Source organism: Balearica regulorum, chromosome 3, assembly GCF_011004875.1.
Source record: "Balearica regulorum gibbericeps isolate bBalReg1 chromosome 3, bBalReg1.pri, whole genome shotgun sequence".
In the NCBI taxonomy this organism is placed as follows: Eukaryota; Metazoa; Chordata; class Aves; order Gruiformes; family Gruidae; genus Balearica; species Balearica regulorum.
This window is the reverse complement of record NC_046186.1, coordinates 34,842,733-34,868,884: the sequence shown is the minus strand read 5'-3', so window position 1 is coordinate 34,868,884 and position 26,152 is coordinate 34,842,733. Positions and strand designations below refer to the sequence as shown.

At 40.2% G+C, this 26,152-nt stretch overlaps 2 long non-coding RNA genes across 2 annotated transcripts in view; both read right to left on the bottom strand.

Annotated features, from left to right (window-relative positions):
* The window catches only part of LOC142600945 (uncharacterized), a 316,564-nt gene that overhangs the window by 109,693 nt on the left and 180,719 nt on the right, over window positions 1-26,152 (bottom strand). The gene's annotated exons all lie outside the window — the stretch shown is intronic.
* Window positions 1-26,152, bottom strand: part of LOC142600947 (uncharacterized) — a 59,213-nt gene that overhangs the window by 17,962 nt on the left and 15,099 nt on the right. The window contains exons 2-6 of the long non-coding RNA XR_012834449.1: window positions 15,401-15,538; window positions 14,318-14,454; window positions 6,692-7,514; window positions 4,481-4,605; window positions 99-204 (exon numbers count right to left, since the gene is read on the bottom strand). This is a non-coding gene — a long non-coding RNA (uncharacterized LOC142600947). The remainder of the gene's footprint in view (window positions 1-98; window positions 205-4,480; window positions 4,606-6,691; window positions 7,515-14,317; window positions 14,455-15,400; window positions 15,539-26,152) is intronic.

Sequence of the window (26,152 nt, the reverse complement as noted above, 5' to 3'; positions counted from 1 at the left end):
CTACAAGGCTCCATGAGAAATAAATTAAAGATCTTGCATTGCATTCTGGATCATCACAAAGATATTAATTGTCAAAGAAAACCAGGAAAATGTCATACCCCTTCTCCTTCAGGAAATCTGTCTCTGAAGACTTTCAGAGAGCCCAGCACATAGTGTTTTGTTCCAGGGCCAAATACATTACAGCATTTTACTTACTGGGTGCTCCTAAACACAAAGAGAAAATGAAGAGGTTTTGATTTACTGTGGTCTGTGATGGTTCCTGGACCATGTGCTGACAAATATCTTTTCTGGTAATGAAATTATTGCCAGACAGTGGTCTTACATCTGTACCACACATGTATAGAGTTAACTGCTGGAGGATCTTGCATTTGCGTTGCAGTTGGGGTGATCTTGTATGCCCTGCACCAGGAGAAAAACTGATTCATTCTTGAGATTGAGCCTAAAGGCAAATGTGCATAAAATACAACCTCTCCAGCACATTAAACTGCTAATCTATCCACCTACAGACTTCTTCATCATATCTGCAGCCTATCTTAGAAAGCCACTCAGTCTCGATCTAGAGGTGTTCATGATAGCAAATCCTTCCTGCCACTAAGAAACTTGTTTTGGTTGTCAGTAACCCTCCCCTGTCAAATTAGCACGCTACTCTTGCCTGAGCTGCTCTCTTTAGATTCTAGCTTTCATCTTCTGTTACACTTTTCTGTTATATTTTTATGCTGTTTTTCTTTTATACTTTTTCTCAACAGAATAAAACACTGTCTTTATGAACCTTTTTAGAGACTCTTCTTAAAGAAACTTGACTTACTACTTGTTGCTGAAAACTGATTTAATACCAGTGGTATAGGAAATCTCTAAATGGTTACTGTGTTCTGGATTGGGATGCCAGCTTTTTAAACAGAGAGAGAAGGAAAATTTCATGTGTCATAACAAAATAAACTGCATTTCCTACTGAATATGAGTACCATGGACTAGCTGAGTTACGGAGTGAGAATTTTACTTATATACTAAAAGAAAGGAATTTTCAGGATAAAAATTTTCCATGGAGACATCCAAAGGGAACATTCTCACACACAGTTAAAACTCAGTATCACCCTGTTGTGAAGTAATACTTCACAGATTTTGATATTTTAACACATTTGTCACAAATTAGTAGACACAGATCAGAAATAAGTCTCTTCAGAGCTGAATGACTGTGTCTAATGCTATACATACTTCTAAAAGAGCTCTAAACTTATGCTCTTATATTACCTTTTTGAACAAATATGATGGGAGTGTATGCCTTATTTCTGAGAGAAAAAAAAAGCAAGGGCCAAGATAAAAGATCAGTTTAATCAAGTATAAAATTATTTTTTTCAAACCTTAGTATGTTCACATGCAAATGAGAAAGCTGCTGGTAATGAACTTGGAACTTGAAGCTACTGAATCCTTCTCCCAGTAAGGCTGGAAGGGACCTCAGGATATTGAGTAGCTCAACCACTCTGCTCAGAGCAGAGGCAATTTGAGCAACTTAGTCAGGACCATGTCCAGTCAGGTTTTGAATATCTCCATGATAGAGTCCCCACAGCCACCCTGTGCCAGTGCTTAGTCACCAGAAAAAAAAAACACAAAACAAAACAAAGTTTTTCCTGATGTTCAGGAGGAACCTCTTGTGTTTCAGTTTGTGCCCACTGCCTCCTATCACTACCACTGAAAAGAGCCCAGCTCCATCTTCTGTACACCTTCCCTTCAGCTATTTATACACAATGATAAGAGCCCCCTTTAATCATCTCTTCTTCAGGCTGAACAGTGCCAGCTGTCTCAGCCTTTCCTCATAGGAGAGATGCTCCAGTTCCTTAATCATCTTAGTGGCCCTTTGCTGGACTCCACATTGCACCGGGGAGCCCAGAACTGGACGCAGCAGTACAGATGGGTCTCACCAACACTGAGCAGACATTAAGGATCACCTTCCTCAACCTGCTGGTTACAGTCCTCCTAATGCAGCTCAGGACACTGCTGGGCAGGGCACATTGCTGGCTCATGTTCAAGCTGATGTGCACCAGGACCTCCAGGTCTTTTTCTGTGAAGCTGCTTTCCAGCTGGGTAGAATTATAGAATCATAGAATGGTTTGGAAGGGGTTTTAAAGATCATCTAGTTCCAACCCCCCTGCCATGGCCAGGGACATCTTCCACTAGACCACGTTGCCCAAAGCCTCATCCAACCCGGCCTTGAACACTTCCACGGATGGGGCATCTACAACTTCTCTGGGCAAGAACTTGAAGGTAGGGGTGACATTTGCTTTCTACCAATCCTTGGGAACCTTCCCTGAAGGCCATGACCCTTCAAAGATAATCAAGAGGGGCCTCGCAGTGGCATCAGCTAACTCCCTCAGTACTCATGGTCACACACCATCAGATCCCATGGACATGTGTATGTTCAGTTCACGTGTTTCTAATATGATTTTCCTCCACTGAGGATAAGTCTCCATTGCTCCAGACTTTCCCTGTGGTCTCAGGGCTCTGGGGTTCCTGAAGGCCTGTCTTACCAGTGAAGATTGAAGCCAAGACATTTAATACCTTGGACTTTTCCAGATCCCTTGTCACAAGTTCTCCTGCCCCATTCAAATTTACCTGATCTTCCTTTTGTGGCTGATGTACGTGTAGAAGCTCTTCTCGTTGCCCTTTACATCCCTCACTGTACTCAATTCCAGGTGGACTTTGGCTTTTCTAGCTCTCTCCCTGCACACTTGAACAGTGTCTCTGTATTCCTTTCTGCCCCTGCTTCCACCTCTTCCTTTTTGTGTTTGATTTTTATCAGGAACATCTTGCTCAGCCAGACAGGCAACCTGCTGCCTTTGCTTAACTTCCAGTACATAGGGATGGAAGTTTTTTGAGCTTGAAGAAGGTAATCCTTGAATATCAATCAGCTCTCCAGGACTCCTCTTCTTTCCAGGACTAATTCCCATAGGATTTTTCCAAGCAGGTGTCTGAACAGGTTGAAGTCTGCTCTCATGAAGTTCAGGACAGTGACCCTGCTTTTTGTCCTGTTCTCTCCTCTCAGTATCCTGAACTCCAGCGTCTCATGCTCACCGCAGCCAACGCTGCCTCCAGCCTTCACATCCCCAAGCAGTTCTCCCTTGTTTGCAAGTATGTCCAGCAGAGCATATACCTACGGTGATTCCTTGATCACCTGTGTCGGGAAGCTGTCTTCAATGCACTCCAGAAACCTCCTGGATTTCTTGTGCCCTGCCGTGTTCATATCAACCCACAGCCTTTGCTTGCCAAGAAGCTCACCAATTCCTCACTTCATTGCTGATCATCCTCTCCTTCCCCCGTCACTCCTAATCACCTGTCCTCACCAAGGTGATCAGCCTGTTGCTTCACTTAGTCAGATGGATTGCATCTCTTCCAGGCAGTCCTTGGTCCTCAAAGGAGTTCCCATGGTTGTAAAAGCTGACTCCTTGTTGTTAAAATGAGCAGTGAAACCAGCTGTTTACTTGCAGGATCCATCCAGTCCTCCTCAAATCCTCCATTCTCATCTGAAGACACCACCTGGGCCCCCCTTAATCTTGACTATCACATCTAGAGCCATGCAGTCACATTTGATATGCTCCAGGTTGCCCCTGACAATATCATTGTTGCCCTTGTGGAAAAGCAGCAGGGGACAGCAGTCCCAGGGCTGGACAAGCCTCATCAGCCTCTCCAAAACATCCCTGATCCAAGCTCCTGGCATGCAGTGAACCTCCCTAGGCAGCAAGCTAGGTGGGCAGACAGGGGCCTTTGTCCTGCAGCAGAGAGTCTCCCACCACTGCCTCCCAGTGCTGCCAGAGGGCTCAGGTGCCACCAGCTCAGAGGCTTCATGGACACAGATGCCAGCACCCCCTCTGCTACCAAGGCACTGACCCCCTTGCACTGATGAGTTATGTTGCATTATAAACTTCAGTGAAACCTTACAAAGGCAATAAAAGATTTATTCATCATTAACAATTGTGTTGTGTACTGAGGTAACTATAAAAATGTATTTTAAAAAATTGAGTGAAAAATTGAGTCAGAGGCTTGCCATTAATATTGCTTCTCATAATTTAGGGTGGTTTATGATCTTGAGGTGATGAATCCTTGCTACAGGGCATTACCTCAACACCACAGTCAAATTATTGCTGATCGTTAATAAAACCCCAGAAGTTTATAAGAAACTATCACTAAGTATATGGTACATAACTTCTCATTGAAAGTCACATCCAAAGTACGTGCTGTACTCTTTAGTTTGGGAACATTTTGTTTTCTTTGTAAGTGTAACACAGCAGGTACTGGAGACATTTTGGATGTTTTCAACTGCCCCATTTTTCTTGCCTGAAATGTGGTCTCTTTAGCAATATAATACTATAAAAATCTCCTATTTCAGAAGAACTGTCCACATACTGAATTTAAAGGGCCAAATCACAGTGTTTTATTGTTATATTATATTTATCATATCCCATGGAAAACAGAGTGGAAGAAACCTCACAAAGTCAGTGAATCCTTCTACACAAGATGGCTGTCTATATCCAAGCCATTCTTTGCAGATGATTGTCTAATGCTGGTCTTCAGAGAGTCCATAGTGTCCTCAGACAGCCTGTTCCAGTCCTTGCTCTGCTCACTGACAGGGTTTCGTCACTTGGTTCTCAGCTACAACATCTCAGCCTGCTAAAGACAGAACAATTTGTTCTATTTATTACCTTCTACATATTTAAAGAGTGTTGTCACCTCCTCCAACCACCCCTTCTCCAGTCTAAACACTCCAAATTCTTTTGGCATATTTTTTTCCATAGATCATACTTTCTAGACCTCTGATCGTTCTTCTTCATTGTACTTTTTCCAAATGATCTATATATCCCTTGAATAAAGACCTCAAAAGCATAACATTGTGCTCCTGCTGTTGTCTTATCCTATTGAGTAGACATACCTTATAGATTAAATTTCTGTTTATACATCTTAGAATATTTGCTTTTCCCCAGCCACGTGACATTGTTGTTTCATGCAGAGTTTGTGATGTATTATAACCCTCTGAACTTTTCCTGAAGAATTGCTACCTAAGCTGTTGATCACTGTTGATCACACTACTGCCTTCTAGTGTGCTTGAGGGCCATCCCAGCTTGGTGTTGTCCATAAAAAGAATAGTATCACTCTCTATCCAAACACCTACAATCACTCTAAAGACAAGTAGAAATTCTAATTACTGTTACACTTTAGTCTTGTACTAATCTTACTATAGTTTGCTAAGACAATATATCTTAAAATTGCTTATGAGAATGTTATGTGAGAAACTGTCAAAATTCTGACTAAAGTCAAGAGATATCTGGCATCTATTGAGTCTCTTCTGTCCAGAAGGCTTCCTACTCTGTCATAAGTAGAAGTGCAGCTAGTTTGTAGAGGTTTAGTCTCAACAAATACATGTTGGCTCTTACTTACCTCCCTGTTATCTTCCAAATGCTTACAAATAGTTTAGTTGATTATTGTTCCAGTACTTTTCCAGGAACTGAAGTTAAAATGATTCCTCCACAAATCCACGACTCACTCTTTTTCCCACTTCTAAAGATAGGCTCTGTATTTGCCATCCTTCAGGCTCTCAGAACTTCACCATTCCCTTGTGTGTTCTCAAAAACAATCACTAGTACCTTGGAAATTATTTCAGTGAGTTTTGTAAGTGTCCTCAGGTGAATTATAGCAGGGCCAGCTGATTTGACAACATTCTAGTTGGATGAGTATTTGTCAAACATTTTTCCTATTCTATCTTCAATTCCTCTCTTTTTATTAGTGATACTAATTTTGCTAAAATTCTGACCACAGTTAATCTTTGCATGACAAAGCAGTGCTGTCGTGGGTTCACATTTTCTTACTGCCACCATTTGTTAGATTTTTACAGTGTTTATCTCCCTTTCGAATGTTTCAGAAGAGATAAGAAAACTTAATTCTTTTACAAATAAATAGATCAAGACATAATTCTGATGTCATTTGCACCAGAATAGATCAAGAGTCATGCTCTCCAGGTCATTATTGTTAAGGTGACGGAAAGCAGAAACGGCTGCCAGAGAAAGGAAACTAATTTGAGTAACAAATGAGCTCTGAATGTGTGGATTTAGCGCAATTAGGTTTCATTGGTGATCAAAGTATTATTACTACTGCAAAAAGTGTTAAATAAAAGGAAAAGATAAGCTTACAATGTGGTCTCATGGACTTCATGAAGAAGTGCTCACTATTTTTATATTAAAAAAAAAAGTTAGTTAAAAATAAAATTTCCGAAAGACAGAGGAATAATACAGATTAGGCCAATTTTTTCAGGATCCATAAATCCTTGCATAAATCCTTCTGATGGGAAAATCTTTAAATCTTCAGCTTCTAGGAAAAGAAAGAATGTTGATTCTGGCACCAACTGTTAACCACCTATCATTTTTCATGAGTTACCAAAGATGAAGCCAGTTAGGCACACATGATAAAATTCCTCCTTGTGGAAATGTATAAAAATCTGTCAGGTTTGTTTAGAGACTTTTAGCTTCACCAACCTATTATTTAGCTAACAGTGAAACCTACCTTGATTAGTCCTTTGATCTAGTAATTTCATTTCACAGATGTAGCACTCACATCCTAGCCAGATGAAAAAACAAAGGCATCTTTTGTAAATATTGTTGTATTATAGTGCTGAAGTCAGCTTTTGGGACTTGATTCAGCTAAAGCTTACCTGTGTGAGAATAGCCCCAGCCGTTAGATTGTATCAGACATTAGTCAGCCTTGGTGGGTTTTCTGACCTGCCCCAGCTGGAAGTGATTGCATCAAATGATGGGGTGGCAAGAGACCGATGCTGGTCAGTAGCAGTGGAGAGTTACAGCCACCATTGTCCTTCCTTTCATTGAGCAGGACAACCTCGTTCCTTGCTCACCCAGTGGTTTATTCCTTTCATGTCAGACAGTCCTTGGAGGCTGTCCCTGCTCTGCAGTTCTGAGTAGAGCCTAGAGGTACTCCTCTGGGAAGTAGGAGCTCTGAGGCTGAATCCCTCGAGACTCAGAGAGAAATTAGGTTTGTGAGCTAGGACTGAGAGGCTGTTTGCCAAAGTTAGCATTCATGTCTTCAGAAGAGGATGCCCAGATCCAGGGAGGAGTGTGTCCAGCTACTCTCTTTGCCTAGTATTTCCAGTCAACTACCTTTTAAGCACCTGCTTTCCCAGGGAGAGAAATACAGATCTGCTCTTCAGTTTGAATCTCGTGAACAGCCAGCTTTGTGGGTCTTGACCAGAGAGATGATCTCCAGTCACCTGCTGTCTTGGACAGTTCAGACCAGTGCCTTGAATTGCCAGTAAAAATAGGGCCAGCTAGGATTTCTGCCAGTAAAACTATTTCTTTTGTCAGATCATGTTCAGGAACTCTGAATTTCCAGAATTCATATTTCACAAGCAATTCTGCTGTATGGAAGGGCTGGGAATTCCTGGGCTTCTAGCGTCTATCTTCTAGTCCTAGGGCCAGGGCTCTCAAGGCTTCCAGGTGCCTTCATCCATGAAGACGAACTGGCTATGGGAAAGAAAAAGTTATTTCCAGGGAAATATTTTTAAAATTAAGTTTTCTTTCTACTTTATAGAGAAGACCTTTAAAAACAGTAAAAGGGTTTCCCGAGAGAAAGAAATTCTCTTGAAGTTTTGATCAACAGTAACTGGAATTAAACCGAGAGAGCAGCTAGAGGATGAAGCACATGGGAGGAGTGTCAGATTTTCTGGCACATCCCATGTTCTGATAGGTATTTATAATGTTGCAAATGTAAACCATATATGTGAAATTTTGTGTAACAGGTGTCTTCTTTTGGCTGAATAGTTTTAGAAAATATCAGACAAAATACTTCAGCTGCTGCTGAAAAACAGATAGAGAAAAATACTGGTTTACATCAATAAAACAAAAATCAAGGGAGAAGCCTCTATCCACCAGTCTTTCCACAAGAATGAAGAAAAATACTGGATGTTTGTGCATGCAGGTTATGCACCACCCGTCTTTGCACCCATCCATTCTGTGTACTTAATGAGGCAAGTTGGTTAAGGGTGGAAGAGGATGAAAATAAAATAACAATTTGGAGCAGAGAAACAAAGACTGTGCCACTTGGCAGGACCAGTAAGAGGCAAATGTAAGACGTTCCTTCAAAGTTGTATGTCTATCAGCTTTAAAATTTTGTGTGCAGCATGGTGCGTAATGTATTTATGTATCCTGTATCATCAGTATATCACAACTGTAGGAATCATATCATTATCTGTAGGCAATGAAACAGTCTACTTCCAACACTACTCACTGGACACCAGAAAAGTCTGCAAAGGACACAGATATCTTCTAGCGCCTGAAGGACCACACTGAGGTCTGTGCTCCGTTTTTACAACTGACTGTGCTTTGAGAGGATTTGTTATAGCCAGGGGGCTGCACACAGCTAGGTCAGGTCCACCTCTGCTTCAGGCCAAAAGCAGCTTCTGCAATGCAGAGTAGGAAGAGCGAAACACAGGCACAGCTGGTGTGCCTGGTTTAGTGAGGTAGCAGGGTCTGGCATGACTGGTGTTAAGCCAGAGCTAAGAAGCTCAGTCCTGCAGAGCTGCCTAGGTCTCTGCACGAAGCTTCCCAGCTTTTTTGAGTGTGGCAGTGCACTGATTCCACACCTTTAGGAAGTGTTTTGCCCACACTAAGCTTCCTTGCAACACAGAATATTCAGGAGCCCATCAATGGCAGCCAGGAGCTCCAGGGCTCAGCTCTGGTCTGTCAGAATTTATTTGCTTGGGATATGGATGCAGGAAGCTCAATGCAGAAGCTTCTGCCAGATTCAGCCTTCATCTGGCCTGGCCAGCATGTTCCACTACCATTATCCAGAATAACTCAATCTCAAAATGTATTGGATAACAGAATTGACTATAGAGACATGAAATTAATTTCTTGCTCCATGCTGCTACTTGAAGGAGAGAAGTAGAGCAGCAGTAGTTTAATTTATGATCTTATGATCCAGCACTGGAAAGTACTTCTTGTGTCATTGATTCAAATGCCCTGCTACTTCATAAACCACTTCAGTTAATGCTGTTCATAAATTTGTCTTAACATTGGTTAGATTTCTAATCCATACTACAGCCCCAGGAAAGTAATTACAGAATAGCATTGCTTTGATTATTTGAATTACTATAGGTTCCAAACCAAGTTCCTGGCTAGTTTATGCATGATCGTTCTTGTGCCAACATTGTTCTTTAACTTAGATATCCCTTCCCTTTCCACATTATTTATCTCTTCCTGTATTCATGGTTAGTAATTAAAAGGACAAAACAAACAGCTCTTTTTATCAACAGTTGTATTTCTCCAAAGATATATTATATAGATCCCAATTCAAAAAAACCCAAGATAAGCTGATACTTTGGCATCAGGTTAAGAAAATATTCTCATTGTCAAGCTGGGATGAATAAGTGAAATATGTGGGCTGGCAAATTCCTGTTATCTCCCTACCCATGCATATTATCCATCCTACTCATTGTTGCCCTGATCCAAAGAGCAATATTCCAGTGCTCCTGAAAACTGGAAAGTGCTGCCAGAGGAGAGGATCCTGCAGAAGGCCCTGGAGCTCTTTTCTTCATGGGAGGTAGAGGTGCATTCAGGGCAGAGCCAGGGTCCATCAGCACATCAAAATGGGGCACCTGTTGCATTCTAGGCCTGTATAAAATGAATATACTTGTAAGAACGAGTAAAATCTTGTCAACTGGAGGCTATGACATTGTTCTCTTTTATTTTTTCCTTCTTTTCTAGTTTGTGTGTGTGTGTGAAGTAGAGATTGTAGATGTCATGAGATACCTGGACTAGACAGGCTCAACTGAGCCAACTGGGAAATCCACCATTGGATTGTTTCCATTTATTTCATTTGGTTTCGGATCAGGCCCCAAAACTACCTGACATGCCAGACTGATGCAGAGTCTTGGCTCATTGGATAGAGGAACTGTTCTTTGTTGGGTTTTTTTGAAGTATTGGCCAGCTGTATTCAAAGGAGTCCTCTCACATACTCCCCCAAAACCACCGTGTTCATATTCTTGAAATGTTTTATTTAACAATTAGAATGTCTCCTGGAATCTGCAGTGAGGCAAGCAGCTCTTTGGGGGGTTATGTTTTCCTCAAACCTTGACCCAATATGTCAGTCAGTAGAGAAGTTGTTACTTTTAAGTGGATGGCATGTAGTTTAGAAGGACACATAATGTAGATTTTCTATACCATTTGGGGTTAAAACAAACAAACCAAGTAAACCTTCAAGCAGGCCAAAGAAACCTGGGATAGAAGCCACCTGCTGGTCAAGCTATACTATCCTTTTGAAAAATCTTTAAAGTTTTCAAGCTTTGCAAGTGTTTAAATCAAAGCCAAGGAAGAGAGAAGCCTCTATCTCAGAACTGTTCCAGTGTGATCCCTTAGCCATTTGATTTATGTTAAAATACAGATTCTGAGAGTCCCCAGTTTGATTTGAAGGCCAAAGATCAGAAAGCGCAAATCTTGGAGTTTTCACAATGAGTGTCCAATATTTTCTTGCAGGATTGAAATATAGCTTGACTCCTTTACTGTATGATGCAGGGATTTTTGTTTTCTTTTGTTCTTAGAATAAAGTTTGGTTCTAGAAAGACTTTTTGTAATCTTGGCATACATGCAAGAAGAATGTATGGGCTGCTTACAGCAAGATCTGTAAATGGTATCCAGTTCCTACTTTTGTTTAAACTGGCATCAGCAGAAGTATGTTATATTCTGCTTTACAAGCTAAATTTTATTTATTGCTTTTAGAAATACGGCCTTCCTATATGAAAATATATTAACTATCTTAGCTCATACTGTGTACAGAAGCTTGAATGGTCTTTGCCACCGACACAGAACATCAGAAATTAGAAACAGATGGTAATTACTAGGAACAAAGATGAGGTTTCAGAGGAGAATGGATGCAGTGCATTCCAGAGCACATAGGGTATTTTTTTCCATGAAGATTAACGGCTATTATAAAGGCATTGTGTGCAGTGAACTCACATATCACTGACTTACCTAGAAAATGAAGCAATCCATTTTTACAGGCTGACATAATTTAGAAGTTTATGAAAGGGTCTGTGTCACTGATAGGAACCTCAGATTATACCAGATACTTTCTTCCACATTTTGTTTCACAATGTTGTGGCTCTTGCCTTTATCTCCCTATTTTTCTCTGCCTCCATTAATCATTCAGGTGTATATACATTTTGTCTATTATGCCTTATACAAATGAAAATATCAGATTATCAGAAACCATAAATTCCATGCTTGCAAGCAAGACCTCTGTTAATCATAAGAAAGAATTGCCGTCTGTGTGGTTTCAACCATTTGGCAAATGACCAGTGTTTAAATCTTGTGTTTGACATTTTGATCTAAAAATACAAAGTCTTTAAAAACACACAATATTGATTTGTCTTGTTTATCTGTATAGTCTTGCAGATATGTAAAATTACAGTATATAGGGAAAAGACTATCATTCCACAGATGGTGGCAACATAGTTTAATAACTAATTTTCAGAAAACCTGCTTTCTGTTGAATTGTTATTGCTCTGTTCATCCCATAATATTAGAAAAAATAATTTGCCAGTAAAATTTTCTATGAAACAATTGGATTTTATGACAGGACCTCATAGCAAGTGGATGGGCTAGGAAGAGAGATCTTCAATTAAATGATATGAAGCAAGTGTTTATTAGCTTCAGATTTTGAAATATTTCAAACCTTTCATAATTAGGTAAAGTATGTTCTCTAGTGTCTAAATTTAATATAACAAATTTCATGGAGGGTTATTGTTCTGAAGTGCTCTGCACTAGAAGTCTGCACATGGAAGTGGAAAGAATAACACAAAATTTTAACCACATCTCTGCTGTATTTCGATTCAATTATGTAATAATATTGGCTTAAAAGGTCTTTCAAACATTTTACACTGAGGCAGTCTAGTGTATTTCACTGGCTTGTGTGGCAGATCTCCAGGGGTCAATTATCTAAGAAGTATCACTGCAAACCATTTGTTTTATTTCTGTGGGAGTACACAGTAAAAAGAGGAAGGCTAAACGAACAAACAGTTCCTTCTCCAGAGACAGATATTTTGCCATCATTCCTGGCATCGGATAAGCTGACAGCCACACTGGTAAACATCTGAAAAAATATGCCAACTTCTGCTCCATCAGTAACACAGGAAAATGCTTTCCAAATAGAAAGAGACACCAATGCCAACAGGAAACCATCTATCCTATTCATACTTGTGAGAAGACACAAGGAGCTCCAGAGCTAAAAAAGGAATCCATGACAAAAATGCTGAACCAGTCTATTGATAACTACATTTCTTGAAAATCTCCCTTTGGGCTGAAAATCAGCTTGCATAGGCCACTCTTGATTCTCACCCATTCCTGCTCCCCTGGACAGTTTTTAAAACCAGGGCAGTGTACCATTAGATTTGCTTTGACATCCCAACCCTCCATCTCAGGAGCCACAAGACTAGTGGGCTGTTACAGCTGAGGTTGCTGGAGGGGAGCCATGGGGCTGAGCACCACTGCCAGCAGCGCTCGGGCAGCACAGATCCTGTCCCTTACCTGTGACGGGCAGGTGGGAGAGTTTCCCTCGGCAGAAGGGTTGGACATCACTAAATGTTGAAAGCAGAGAAATTAAATGGTAATACTTTAAGCACACCCACCAAATACAATTCTGTTGATAAGAGGTTTTGTAGGGAAGGTGATTAATTTACTTGTACTTCTTTCGAATACTTTAGAAGTCATATTATCTTTAAAACAACTTGATTAAGGAACACTACTAATAGTTGTTCAGAGAAAAAAGGTAAAAAAACAAAGGCCCTTCAAGGAGAAGTGTGCTTCTGTACGTACTCGTCCTATGTGTATGAGAAATACGAGATGTGTTTGTGCATGCAAATCTACAGCTACATTATTTAGAGAGAGAAAAAGTTGCTGCAGTGAGGAACAATATTTGTTCTCATCTACACCTCCTTGCCAGTTAAGTTACAAAATATCTCCAGAATTTTCATATTTTTTTATTTAAGTCCATAATCATTCACCAAAATACAGTTTTAATCTCCTGATTTAAAGAACTGGGTTGTGTTTGTATTTTGCAGCTATCTTTGTCCCCTGAACAGATTTTGGAGGCTCAGTAGCTTATGCCCAAATCTGCCGTGTAGGAGTGAAAAATGTATTTAAAGATCTGACATTCGGTACAAGTATGTAACATATACATGTACAGTATAGTTACTGGGTTAGTCACAAAGCTAAACATGTATATAAATGTTTTCAGTCATGGATTGCATATTTATAAATGCCAAAGATTACATTATGCTTCCACATCTTATTGCTTAGTCCTTGTTGCATTATTCATTCATATCCACCATATATGTTCAACAGCAGTCCTTTATAAAATGATGAATTTTTTTTTCATTTAAATGTTAGATATTCTCTTCAGAAAGTGCCATCTTGTGGTGCCTTTTTCAAGCAGAAAGGAACTTCTACAGAACCTTCTCACTTTTTTCACTCTTCAGCAAAAGCATTTTAACAAAACAGAATTCACAGTCACTGCTGATCAGTTCATTCTGATGCTGTATGCATACAGATGCTTACAGACATTTCTTAGCCAAAGGATGTGTTTTTAAAAAATGAAATAAAGAATTTCTCTGTGTATCTTTGTAGACTTCAGATGTCTGCAAGACTTTGGTTCTTTTACTCGTATGGTTTTCTTAGTTTACTGAAAGGTCATTTAGCTTGGCAGAGGATGTTTCTACTACTGAGCATTCACATGAACAAAAAAGAAGGGCCTCTTGGCCTCTGTAAAAAATTCTCACATCATTTAGCCATGATCCAAAAAATTCCTTCCTGGAGGACTTTCTCCAAAATGCATATATATTCCCATTGCTTTCAAAAATTTATGAATACAATGTGTAATAGAGAAGATAATAAATACTCTTGTTCCATCTTCAGTATTGAAATGGAAGAACAGGGTTCTTTGTTCACATTGAAAAGTTTATACCCAAATGTGCCTGAGAGTGGAGCATTCACAATTATCATGTATTTTATTTGAGCTGAAAAACTATCACTGTATCCAAATACTTCCCAGAGGTTGGGCATTCAGGAATTCAAAGCTGGATTTCTATCTTCCACTTAGGCTTTTCCAAAACCCCAGGTCTGAGTCCCTTCAAATTTCAAGGGGTTTCCACTTTTGAGCCAAGTTTCCTGGTCAAATTTGTACATGCCAGCGTAAAGGCCAATACTGGATGTAAATGCTGTGTACTGTTTAAACACCCTGACAGGGCACTACCGTACCCAGCAAAACATCTTACCACAGTAAGGGGGTGCCCTGTGGGATAGGTTTGTGCTCATCCCAAAGACTTCTTTTCCACATCCCTGCCTAACCTCCAGACTGCTGCTTGCCCTCTGCTCCTGGGAGTCACACCTTCTCCTGCTCCTTGTCATAACTCTGTGAGAAACAGAAGGCAGATACAAAAGGGAAGAAGGGGAAGCCAACAAATCTGTAATTAAAAGCCAAAAGAAAAAGAAGAAAAGACATCAAGCCGTTCTCATATGGGTTTTGACCCGAGTATGTTGCTGGTCATGCTGAGACTATCCCAGTCTCACTCCAGCAATGATTTTATTTTGGTATACCCCAAGGACTCCACAGCTGTATGATGAAACTGATAGATGAGCAGTGCACTTTAATGTGTAAATAGGCCTGGCAGACATTGTAAACTTGGACCATTTTGTTTGGGAATGTGCAGGATCCACACTGATGTAAGAGCTCAGCGTGGGCTCCTAGCCCATTTGGCACGGAAGGTGCTGCTTCAGTGGAGAGGCTGGGACATGCTATGATGGAGAAATGGTCTGAGGGGCACCTGCAGTACCCTGCTCTGATACTCACTGCCATAACATTTGCAACTCTCACAGGGAAGAATTACCTAGATGAAGGAAAAACATCTTGGGTAATGCAGGTGCTGTGTGTTTATGCCTTGAAAAAGAGGAGACACTCTTGGCTGCCAGAATGGACATTTCAACAGTCTGGGCTTCAGAGGTTTGGAGTAAACCAGTCCATGTAATGTGATTTACATGATTGGATTGCCAACACAAACAGGCACAACAAAACCTGAAAAGGAAGAGATGGAAGATATCACACATAATTAAAACATGTTTGCAAATGTATTTACAGCTTTTCCTTTTACATTGGCAGAGTATGGTACTATCAACTGCCCTGCTGAGTTGGTCAAGACACTTTTGTAATACATTAACAATTTTACAGAAATGCCAATCAGTAAAGCACAATTGCTATCTAAATCCTTCATGCCTTTGGATTCAGATGAGGATGAACTCGTGTTTTTTATCCCCTGATCTTCCAAATTTTCTTTAACGATGGGTGCTTTGCCAGTACCTACCATTTCAAGATAAGACACTTTGGAGGATCTCAATTTTTGCTGAACTTGTAGACAGGAAAGTTCCTGACCCTTGCTTCTGTGGTGGGTTGACCCTGGCTGGGGGCCACGTGCCCACCAGAGCTGTTCTATCACTCTCCCCTCCTTAACTAGACAGGGGAGAAAAAGTATAACAAAAAGCTTATGGGTCAAGATAAGGACAGGGAGACATCACTCACTGATTATTGTCACGAGCAAAACAGACTGAACTTAGAGAGGAAATTCATCTAATTTATTACTAAGCAAAACAGAGTAGAGGAATGAGAAATAAAATCAAATCTTAAAACACCTTCCCCAACCCCTCCCATCTTCCTGGGCTCAACTTCACTCCCGGCTTCAACCTCCGCCCCCCTCAGCGACACAGGGGGACAGGGAATGGGGGTTACGGTCAGTTCATCACACGGTGTTTCTGCCGCTTCTTCATCCTCAGGGGGAGGACTCCTCTCATCGTTCCCCTGCTCCAGCGTGGGGTCCCTCTCACAGGACAGTCCTTCACGACCTTCTCCAACGTGAGTCTCCTCCACGGGGTGCAGACCTTCAGGAGCAAACTGTTCCAGCATGGGTCCCCCACGGGGTCACAAGTCCTGCCAGAAAACCTGCTCTGGCGTGGGCTCCTCTCTCCATGGGGCCACAGGTCCTGCCAGGAGCTTGCTCCAGCGCGGGCTTCCCACGGGGTCACAGCCTCCTTCAGGTGCCTCCACCTGCTCCGGCGTGGGGTCCTCCACGGGCTGCAGGTGGAATCTCTACACCCCCTCATCCTCCCTCCATGGGCTACAGGGGGACAGCCTGCTTCACCATGGTCTTCACCACGGGCTGCAGGGGGATCTCTGCTCCGGCGCCTGGAGCACCTCCTCCCCCTCCTTCTGCACTGACCTGGGTGTCTGCAGAGTTTCTTACATCTTCTGCCTCCTCTCTCTGGCTGCAAAAAGCTCCTCCTAACTATTTTTTTTCCTTCTTAAATATGTTATCACAGAGGCGCTGATTGGCTTGGCCTTGGCCAGCGGTGGGTCCGTCTTGGAGCCGGCTGGCATTGGCTCTATCAGACACAGGGAAAGCTTCTGGCAGCTTCTCACAGAAGCCACCCCTGTAGCCCACCTGCTACCAAAACCTTGCCACGCACACCCAACACAGCCTCTTAGTCAACCAGCTGCATTATTTCAAAGATCCTGCCCAGTGAAAACAAATAAAATGTTGGTGACAGTAAGGTTTTTTTGATCTTGTATAAGTGTGGTAGGCATATGGCAGCTGTCAGCAGTGGGCAGCATTCCTCTCAAAAGGAAGGCAGGATCAAAATACAAGGTTCTGGGAGCCTGCAACTAGTCCTGGGGAGAGCTGGAGACGGCAGCAGCAGCAGGACACAGGCTGCTGGGGTATGAGGCCTTTGGCAACTGCTGATATCTGTACTTGGTTGTATGTCCTGGAGACCCAAGCCTAGAGAGATTTATAAAGTCAGAAAGAATTTTGAAGGGAAAAGTCTGGCAAGGTGGAGGCATACAAGCTTAGTCCCAGTCTGCAGGAAAAGAAGAGATAATTACTTTAGCAAAGGGTAGTGAGAGCCCAGTTTTAAAAAGACCAGTGCAACTTAGTACTGTATGTACAGAGGCCTCACTTCAGAGACAGATTCAAAATCTGATTTAATTAAAGTTTATTAGTGCATAGTTTTGGATATATTTTATCAGAAATAAAAAGAGAAATTAATTTTCTAGATGATAGGAAAGGTTTTGCAAGGGAAGATGAAAAAATATTAGTGATAACAGACAGCTATCCATGGTTTTCTCTAGAATATTCCTATTAAATATATGTATGGTAGATTCGGCAAAAGGATGCAGTCTAAGTGGCAGCTTATGTGGATGTGACAAAGCAGTATACGGCAACTAAGGGCCAGTCCAGTATGCATCTTGGAAAACTGAGGCTAAATTTATTACAGAGTCTCAACTCAATTACACTAATGAATTCAATAGAAGAAGTGAAAAGGAGGATTCAGGCTGTCTCCTCTCCCAGGCATCACATCCTGGCTCCTCTTCTGTGGAGAGAATTAGTCCCAGAGGTAAGTTGAAACTCATGATGAACAGTTTGGGTAGAGTCCTGGGACCTCAACTCAACCAAACCCTTCAGCACATGCTTACCTGTATGCACATGAGTATCACTTCCAAGGACCAACAGTCAGGTGTTAGAAATAAAGTCTATACTTAAACAATTCGGGGGGGATCAATTCCTAACTTTTCTTATTGCAAAAACAGTCTAATAAAAAGTCCTTCAGTCCTGAAGAGTCCAACCGCAAGAGGGGGTCAGTTAATTTAGTGCTGGCCTTACTTTCCAACTCAAAGGCAGTAGGCAGGCTTAGCAAGGCACAGTCTCAGTGATTATTTTATTTACAGCCTGACCCATGGGATTACAGGGCCAGCTTTAACAAGCTGGTAGTCTTTCCTAAGCAGTTTGCATCGGAACTTCAGTACATCCCTGGTGGCCAAGTTAAAAGGACTGCAGTCATGAAGTCAGCCCTTTCATTAATTTGTTGAAACAAGCAGTAAAGCCAAACATATTAATCAAGCCAGTCTCCTAAGATATCTGAATGGAGGTTCATGATTAACAAAAACTTATTCTCTCTGCACTGGGGTCACATGCATTAATAATTTTAGAGGCTCTTTCTGGGGATTTAAAATAATAATTTTTTAGTCTGAAGCTGCAGGTATGTCTGATATTAGGAGCCCTCAGTTTCATTACCAATTTCCATTTAAATCTAACAATGGATTCTAGAAAAAAGTCAATTCCACTTGCAAAAATAGCTGCTGTTGCTAGGTTTAAATCCTTCAAAAATATGGGTCTTTACAGTGGACTCTTCTTTGGATTCAGACAGGGCAGACAATTAAGGGTAGTCCAGACTAGGATTAGACTGTATCATTTTGTTTGTAATGTAAGATGTCTGCATTTATACTCCCAAGAATGCTTGCCATCTGGGAAGCCTGGGTTCAGGTATGTGCCCTAACCACATCCTATCCTAGTTCTCTGATAGGCTAAGGTGCTGGTCTGTAAGGGGCCCTTCTCCCTCTTTCTTCTCCACACCTCAGTTCCTGTGCAAAGGAAGTTAAGGTGAATGGCTCAGAGAGGATCATTACATGTTGCTAACAAGGACATGATCTGGAAAAGGATTCAGAAGTGCATGACAGCATGCATCAAAAAAACAAACTTCAAATTTAAACTAAACACTGCCTGTGAGACCTGGCTTGTCTACAGTCACCAATTCCATCAGAAACACGAACAGTGTTATGGTCATTGTTTGGAAATGAGGTCAGTGGCTCAGGACTCCAGATTACATTTATTGTTGTGTTTGTTTATTTATTTGGCTTTACCTACCTTTTTTTTTTGTTTGTTTTGTTTTTCTTTCTGTTAGCAAATTCTTAGTTCTTCTAGCATCACTCACTAGCATGTAAGAAATATTTGGTCTTCATTGATTTAAACAAAACATCAGCAGTTGACATATAACTTGTGTTATTGGCCCCCTCCCATAATCTTGTACTGATAAGCAGAAATTCATGTCTGACATTCTTGTCTTTCCCAGGCAAGATTTTAGCCTTTCAATTCCATTTTCCAATGCTAAGTCTAAATGAACGTATTTCTTGTGAGTACATGCAGACGTATTTAAAGTTCATAATCCTAACCAGGATCAGTTTATATTACCTATTTAGTTTGGTGACATTCTAGTTAATCTCATATTGCATCCTTTGATAATTTCCAAAATTATTAGTAAATTCTTGTATGTATGCCTTTGAGTGACATAGTTCATTCCTTTGTGTTGCATTAAGAAGTTATACAACAGGTAGTTAGACTACTACTACTACTACTACTACTAATGTTGCTTGCAAAAATAATATATCGCAGTTTGCAGGAAGACAAGCAGATACATTTTAGGCTTGTATTCAACTTCGATTTGCAAGTAAAGTGGGAAGACTGGGAACATGACAGGACCCACTTAGATTTAGTCTTTGATTGTTTATGTCGATTTCTGACAGTCTGAGTGTCCTGTCCCACTCAGGGGGTTAGGGTGAGGTTATCTTTTAAATTCTCTGTGTGGTAATCAGGAGTAATGACAATTACTTTACGGGTTCAAACCAATCATAAATTTACTTAAAACTCAGTGGAACTACAAAAGATAGAGGCTTGGCAAAAGACATTACAATGCTCAAAACTTAGCAGAACTATGAAAGGTAAGGGTTTAGCAAAACATGTGACGATATTACCCTAATGTGCCAAAAATTAAGTTAGAGACAAAGAGAGTGATAGAGAGGAAAAGAAAGAGAGAAAGAAAAGAGAAAGAGAGAAAAGAGAAAAGATATCACCACCCTTGGGTCCAGCGATGTTCTCAGCTTGTAGTTGTAGTCTTCAGGTGGTAGGTGTGCACCGAAAACTTGTGTTTCCCCTTTTTATAATTCGATGTGCCCGCCCCATAGGCGGGGGTCTGTCATCACTGAGCAGGCACAGTATGTGCTCAGGAGTGTTCGGAAATGTTCTAGAAATGAGTCGGGGGGTTGTGGGAGTCCTGGGGGGTCTCACTGCCCCCCCCCCCCCCTTCAGGGCTGACCAAGTGAGTGGTGATCTGTCACTGGCACATGGCGCACAGGGCACAGATGGTCATTGTTTACGTGTTTCAGGAATAGAGGAGTGGTCTCACAAGATCTTATCCTGCCTCCGCAGGCTCCATTCTTGTTCAGCACTCCCTGGTCATCATCAGCCCATCCCTGTCCTGTCAAGACGGGTGTTTGCGACATTCACTTGTTGTCAGGGCCTTACACTGAGGAGCTACACTCACATATACACACAGAAATATACAGAGAAGGACAGTTGTTAACATGTTGTTCCCTTGAGATGGCTCATCCATTTCCTTCTGCTGAGCATACTCACACACACAAATATGATATTGAAATATGTGCAAGAACCTTAGCTAAAATAATTTTTGACATTCAGAGTTAACACCATCATCACTAGACAAGCCAAGGTATTTCAGGGACCTACTGACAGATGGCATTATTATTTTTCCTACTGGACTTTGCTTTCATTACTCTGCTTACAGATGAAAGCAGCATCAGTGCCTGAAGTGGTAACTATGATACACTCAAGATGCTGTTTGGAAATCTGTAGTCTAACCAGGTAGCCTTTATTCCAAGATTTTGTTAAAGTAATAATATAACTTTCCTTTTACTGACTTCATAGTTTACTGTATATCCTACATTACTGGGAGACCTAAAGTATTTAATGACAATATTCATTAATGAACTGCATTATAGTACTTCTAGAACTAATTTTTTTGTGAGGTGTTTGATTGTTTTAATGTGTTTCCTGTTGGTAATTACAGATCTTTCAGCATTTCTGCATACTTTTCAGTCTATATTTTTCTGGGCATATATATTATCTTGAAGTGTAAATTAATTTCTTTCTGCCACAAGCTGAGCTTTCTGCCACAAGCTGGATCCCTATTAGGTATATGAGTACATCCATTTTTTTTCCAGAACAAAACCTCACCTAAACAACAAAAGTTGCTTATTTTAAGCTAGAATGAATTCTAAGCAACCAAACATCTGAGAAATCATCCTTCTCAACTATACCCTCAAAACTTATTTGAAAGGAATATGTTTCTTAGCAGATGTAAATACATTTAAGGGCACCAAAAGCAACTTTAAACTTTCTGTAAGACATACTGACTTTCTTTTTTTCTCCAAGCCAAATTTTCTTTGTCATACGCTTTTCAAAAGTCATGTCTGATTCCCTATCTTTTTAGGTGTCCCTAAGCCATATGGAATCTTTTGAAATATTTTAACATCCTACTAAAGACTCAGTGTTGGTGATGCATATGTCAAAAATTGTAGATATTTGAAATGGAGAAGGTCATGTACTTCATCCTCCTCTCAAAGTTAAACTGTTCTCTACACTAAATCTCTTAGCACTTTATTCATCTTAGTTTAAAATTGCTGAATAATGGAGCTTCCACCACTTCCTCTGGGCAACTGAGTGTTGAAAATAATGTAAAAGTCTCTAATCATTGCCTTTGTGAAGTAGTTATGAAACACTGTAGGGAAGCATTACTGCTGTTATTTGAGTATGGCTTTTTTGTTTGTTTGTTTTTTAAAAAGTTCTACTTGCAGAGATATTGAGACAGAGCATAGCACACATCCTTACGGTTGTGACATATAGAGGAATGTTGGGTGATAAATATCCACCCATATGCCAAAATGTGATTTCTCCATGGCTAGCTGGGAGCAGGGAGAGAAGGTCTCAGCATTATCCCATAGACATGAGGCTTGTGATTACAACCCACAAAGGCTGCCCAAATCAAGCACTTCTGTCTTGGCTAGGTAACTAGCAAAAGGATGCTGAACACCTACCCCGGCTTGTAGAAGGTGTAGGGTAAGGGGATTCAGAAGCCTGAGGTCTACAAAAAAGGCAGTTTTCCTTAAGCAAGGAACTGCAGACTGGAGGAAGCGTTCCATGGAGGACCAGAGACAGCAATGGGTCCCAATGCCCCTGGACTAGCTAAAAGAAGACATCCAGCATCTCTTCTGCTACTGGGACTCCAAAGAGATGCTGTTTGGAAAGAGAGTATCTGATGAGGTTTTTTTAATGAAGCTTGTAGATGAACACACAAAATTGACTGATTGTCAACAAATGTGTAGACTGTGGTTTTATAAGTGTATATAATGTTTGAATGTTTTGTCGATTTCTTAAGAGAGCTTTTATTTAAAGGAGGTTGCTGGTGCAATAGCACTTATCACAAACTTCTCCAAGAAAGAAATTGTTATAGCATTGCATAGTACTCACTGCTTGCTACAAAGAGGCAATTTTAATCAGGTTTTAATCAAAATTTTAGTGCAGAAATGGGAAAGCTGTGAAATTCCAGACTGATGTGAGTAGGGGCAGAATACTTCACTTCTTAGAGGGACCTGGACGGAGGCAGAAGGTAAATATATAAAAAGTGCCCCTTTCTGTCATCCCTGTGGTAACAGCTGGGCTTGGATTCTTCACAAACTCAAAAGTATTGGATAGACACAATGACTACGTCAATAGCAGTAAATTAAAGGTGCTTGGGATTGTTCTTTTGGCAATGAGGCCAGCTGGCATTCAATAGCCAGTGTCCAAAACTGCCTATGAGAAATTACATAGCTGGACACAAACAACTTGTTTGGAATGATCCTTGGTCTGTCTAGTCCCTGAGCCTCACCAGGAGCTGTCAGAAAGTGAGCTAGCTATTGTGAACCAAAAATGCGCCATAGACCTTTCTAACCGCTTCGCGATACAGACAGCACAGTTTCAGTAACTGGGAATGTTTCCTGGCACTCTTTATTTAACTGTACGGATATAGCCATTATAGTTCTATTACAAAAGAATTCAATGATCTAAACAATTACAAATAATATTCATAGTATTACTTCAATATTTTAACATAACATTTTTAAAGTAGAGGTACATTGTCTTAAGGGCTGTGGTGATAGTTTTGGTTTAATGTTTTGAAATTTTAAAAAAAACAACATTTTTTTAGAAAACAATATATCCAATTAAAATTTCATGAGATTCCATTTCAGAGGAGTCTCCAGAGGATAAAAACAAGTCGTCTGCTCAAAAGTCTTGTGCAATATTTTTAAGGAAAATCTTCATTCCTTCATTAAATTGGCAGAATTTTCTCCAGTTCTCTTTTGTTTCCATTTTGCATTTAACTTTTTGTTTCCCTACTTCATGATATACAGAGGAAGTTCTGACACTCTCCATCTGTTAATTCAATTACCTCATGTTTCATTCCTGTTTTCAGTATTGTTTTTGCCTGCTTTATGAGGCTGAAGCCAAACACACATAAGAGAAACATACAAAAAGCATTCTGACCACCTAGCTTGTTTCAAGAAAAAGAATGTGTGAATGTATTTTGCAACTGCAAAGTCAGCTGTTTCCACAGTAAAGTTATTACTATCCATAGCCCAATAAAAGACCTTGTTAAGAATTTTGGAATGGATTATTATGCTGTATTACTACAGTAATTCTTCTACATATCATGTCATGCTATGCAATTATTTTTACCTGAAAGAGATGACTGAAAAAACAAGATGCAAAATGTAAATAATTCAGTGCGAATTCTAATAATTTAACTAGAATTTTTACGTGAAAAACTATTGGATCACACTTTGCTACTTAGCATGTGTTCTACTGTAATTCTGACACATTTGCTATTGCTGGGGCAAATGACAGGAAATCAAGAGATAAAGCAAGGAACAAATAAATACAGTCATAACTCATTGCATACAGACTCCCGTGAGCTGTATTCTTGCATAGTCATTCTCATCAACCTTAAGTCACATAACTGGCTTTGATTGTTGAGTTAGCAACATAAAATCTATTTGAATAATAGTGATAGAATAAATATTTTATGATTGCTGTAGCTTCGTTTAGGAACGATTGTTACCTCAGTTACTGTAGTACTATATAAAATTACTTTTCTCCTGATCCATGTGGTTTTGAGAGAGGTAGGAATAAAGAAAGAGTATGTGCAGAAAATGCAAAGGAACAGTGAGATGAATATTGGAAACGCGGCCATAAAAAAGGCTCAGTGAAAAAGATTCTGAGCCAACTGATGAATCATATTTTAAAAAGTTTGGAAGCAGGAGCAAAGATGCTGCTTCATGTTGTCCAGTTCCTACTGCATTTACAGAACCTGAACTTTATACAATGCTTGTAAGATACAGTATCACATGAAAGAAATACATGTCTCCTTACTGAGAAAACCTGCTTGAATCCATTGTTTCAGACAAAATAAATAGCAATGTTCTTGCTTCATCTTTTGACCTATTTATCCTACACATTAGTTTTAAAAATTCTAGATATCAATAGAGACATAAAGCAACACTAATGGCATAATCTGTATCACTAAGACCTGTGATACCTTCAGGACTTTTTTTTTTTTTTTTTTTACAAGTTCACTTCAGAAACTCAGACCAAAGAGCACTAGGGAAGGTCCCAAAAGAGGACATCTTCATCCCGCAAACCATCCTCAAAAGGTGAAGGAAGAGAATAAAGGGATAAAATGAAGGGTCAGTCATTTCCAGATGTTGATGTAGTTACAAGATGGTCTTTCACGGAAACAATATCATTGCAGTGATCTGCAGCTGGCTTGCACAGAGAAGCTACCTATTGTACCTTATTGGCTGTTGTCCACACACCTGTAAAAGGTGGTCATGACAAAGCCACTCAGAGCTGCAGGCTGCCTAGATCTAACCGGTAAGAAACACTGAGTACAGTAAGTTTGGCTTGCCTGGAAACCTGCAAGGTTTCAGAAACTCTGAAAAAAACATCTCAAAAAAACTAGTGAGCCAATATAGATTTAGGTCAGGAGAGACATATGAGAGTCAAAACTTCTCATATCAAATTGCCATCTCCCTCCAACTGCAATACCCACTAATCATTTATTGTAAAAGTATGACACTTCTGCTTTGCTTTATCTTTAGCTCTTCAGATTTTTCATAGGAAGTGGATAAAATCGAACGATGAAAGGAAATGAAGCAAAGAGTGAAATGTTCTACAGGTACAGAATCACCCAAGAAGATTGCCAGGGAGCATAACATTGCTACAGCCTAAAAAGATGCTCAAGCAAATCCAAGAATTAGTTTTCACACCCAAATTCAATTGAAAAAAGCATACACTTCAGATATACCCTAGAGATCTGCTTAAGATAGAGCAGCCCATCCCAGTGGTAGGATAGAAATGTCTCACTGTAGAGCAAGGACTCTGTTTCAGAGCATGTCTTCATCCACGGCCAGGGGACTGGTCTCTTGTGTATGTCTCTAGCTACGCAAGGATATGGGCCTAAATATAATTTTCTGGCACTCTAAGTGTACTGTTGCTCAACAGTATTTTTAGAGGATTCTTTTCCCCTAGCTTTTGAATACCGTTCATATGGACATGCGGCATACACTTGTGTCTACAAAGGACCTACCTTTGTGCTTAGTGACTCCTCTTCCAGAAAATTCTTCTCCATATCAATGTATTGAAAGGAGGAATGTTGTTGGTAGAGGTGGAAGGTGGAATCTTTTTTTTTTTTTTTTTGGCTAGGTAGGTATTTTCTTTTGCAAATAATGCCCCCTTGTTTCTGAATGTCTCCGAAGGGCATGGTGATGTCCTTTACCATTTCAACACATCTCAAATGTAATTATAAATAAGCTACAGTAAGTCAATATTAATGCTCAAATCCTTGTTATTAGGTCACATATGGTCTAAACTGCAAGACTTGAAATAACAACCAAATGTAACATGTTTTGAAAGTGTTCACTGGACAAATCATATAATTATAATACACTTCACTACACCTTATTAAATATGTCATAATCTATGTTCCACAAATGCTTGTTCTCCTCCAGGACCTGGCCAAAGCCCAGAAGAGCAAATGCAAACAAAAATGACAAAGCAGATTAATGAGACATTTTAAAATCTCAGAGCAGTTCCAGTGGATTTGAATTCTGTGGAAAGCTGGCATTTCATCCTACTTTTTTGTAGTGAACCTGTATTAATTTCTCAAGATTTTTATCTCTTTATCTCAAGTTCTGAAAAGTTCCGAGATGTGTGACAACATCAAAAAAGTTACACACAGATTGGCGAGAAGTGAGTGAGATAATGAAACCTTGGAGATTTCTGACATGAAGACCTTTTTTTTTTTAGTTCAGTTGATATTAACAGATGAATTCAACT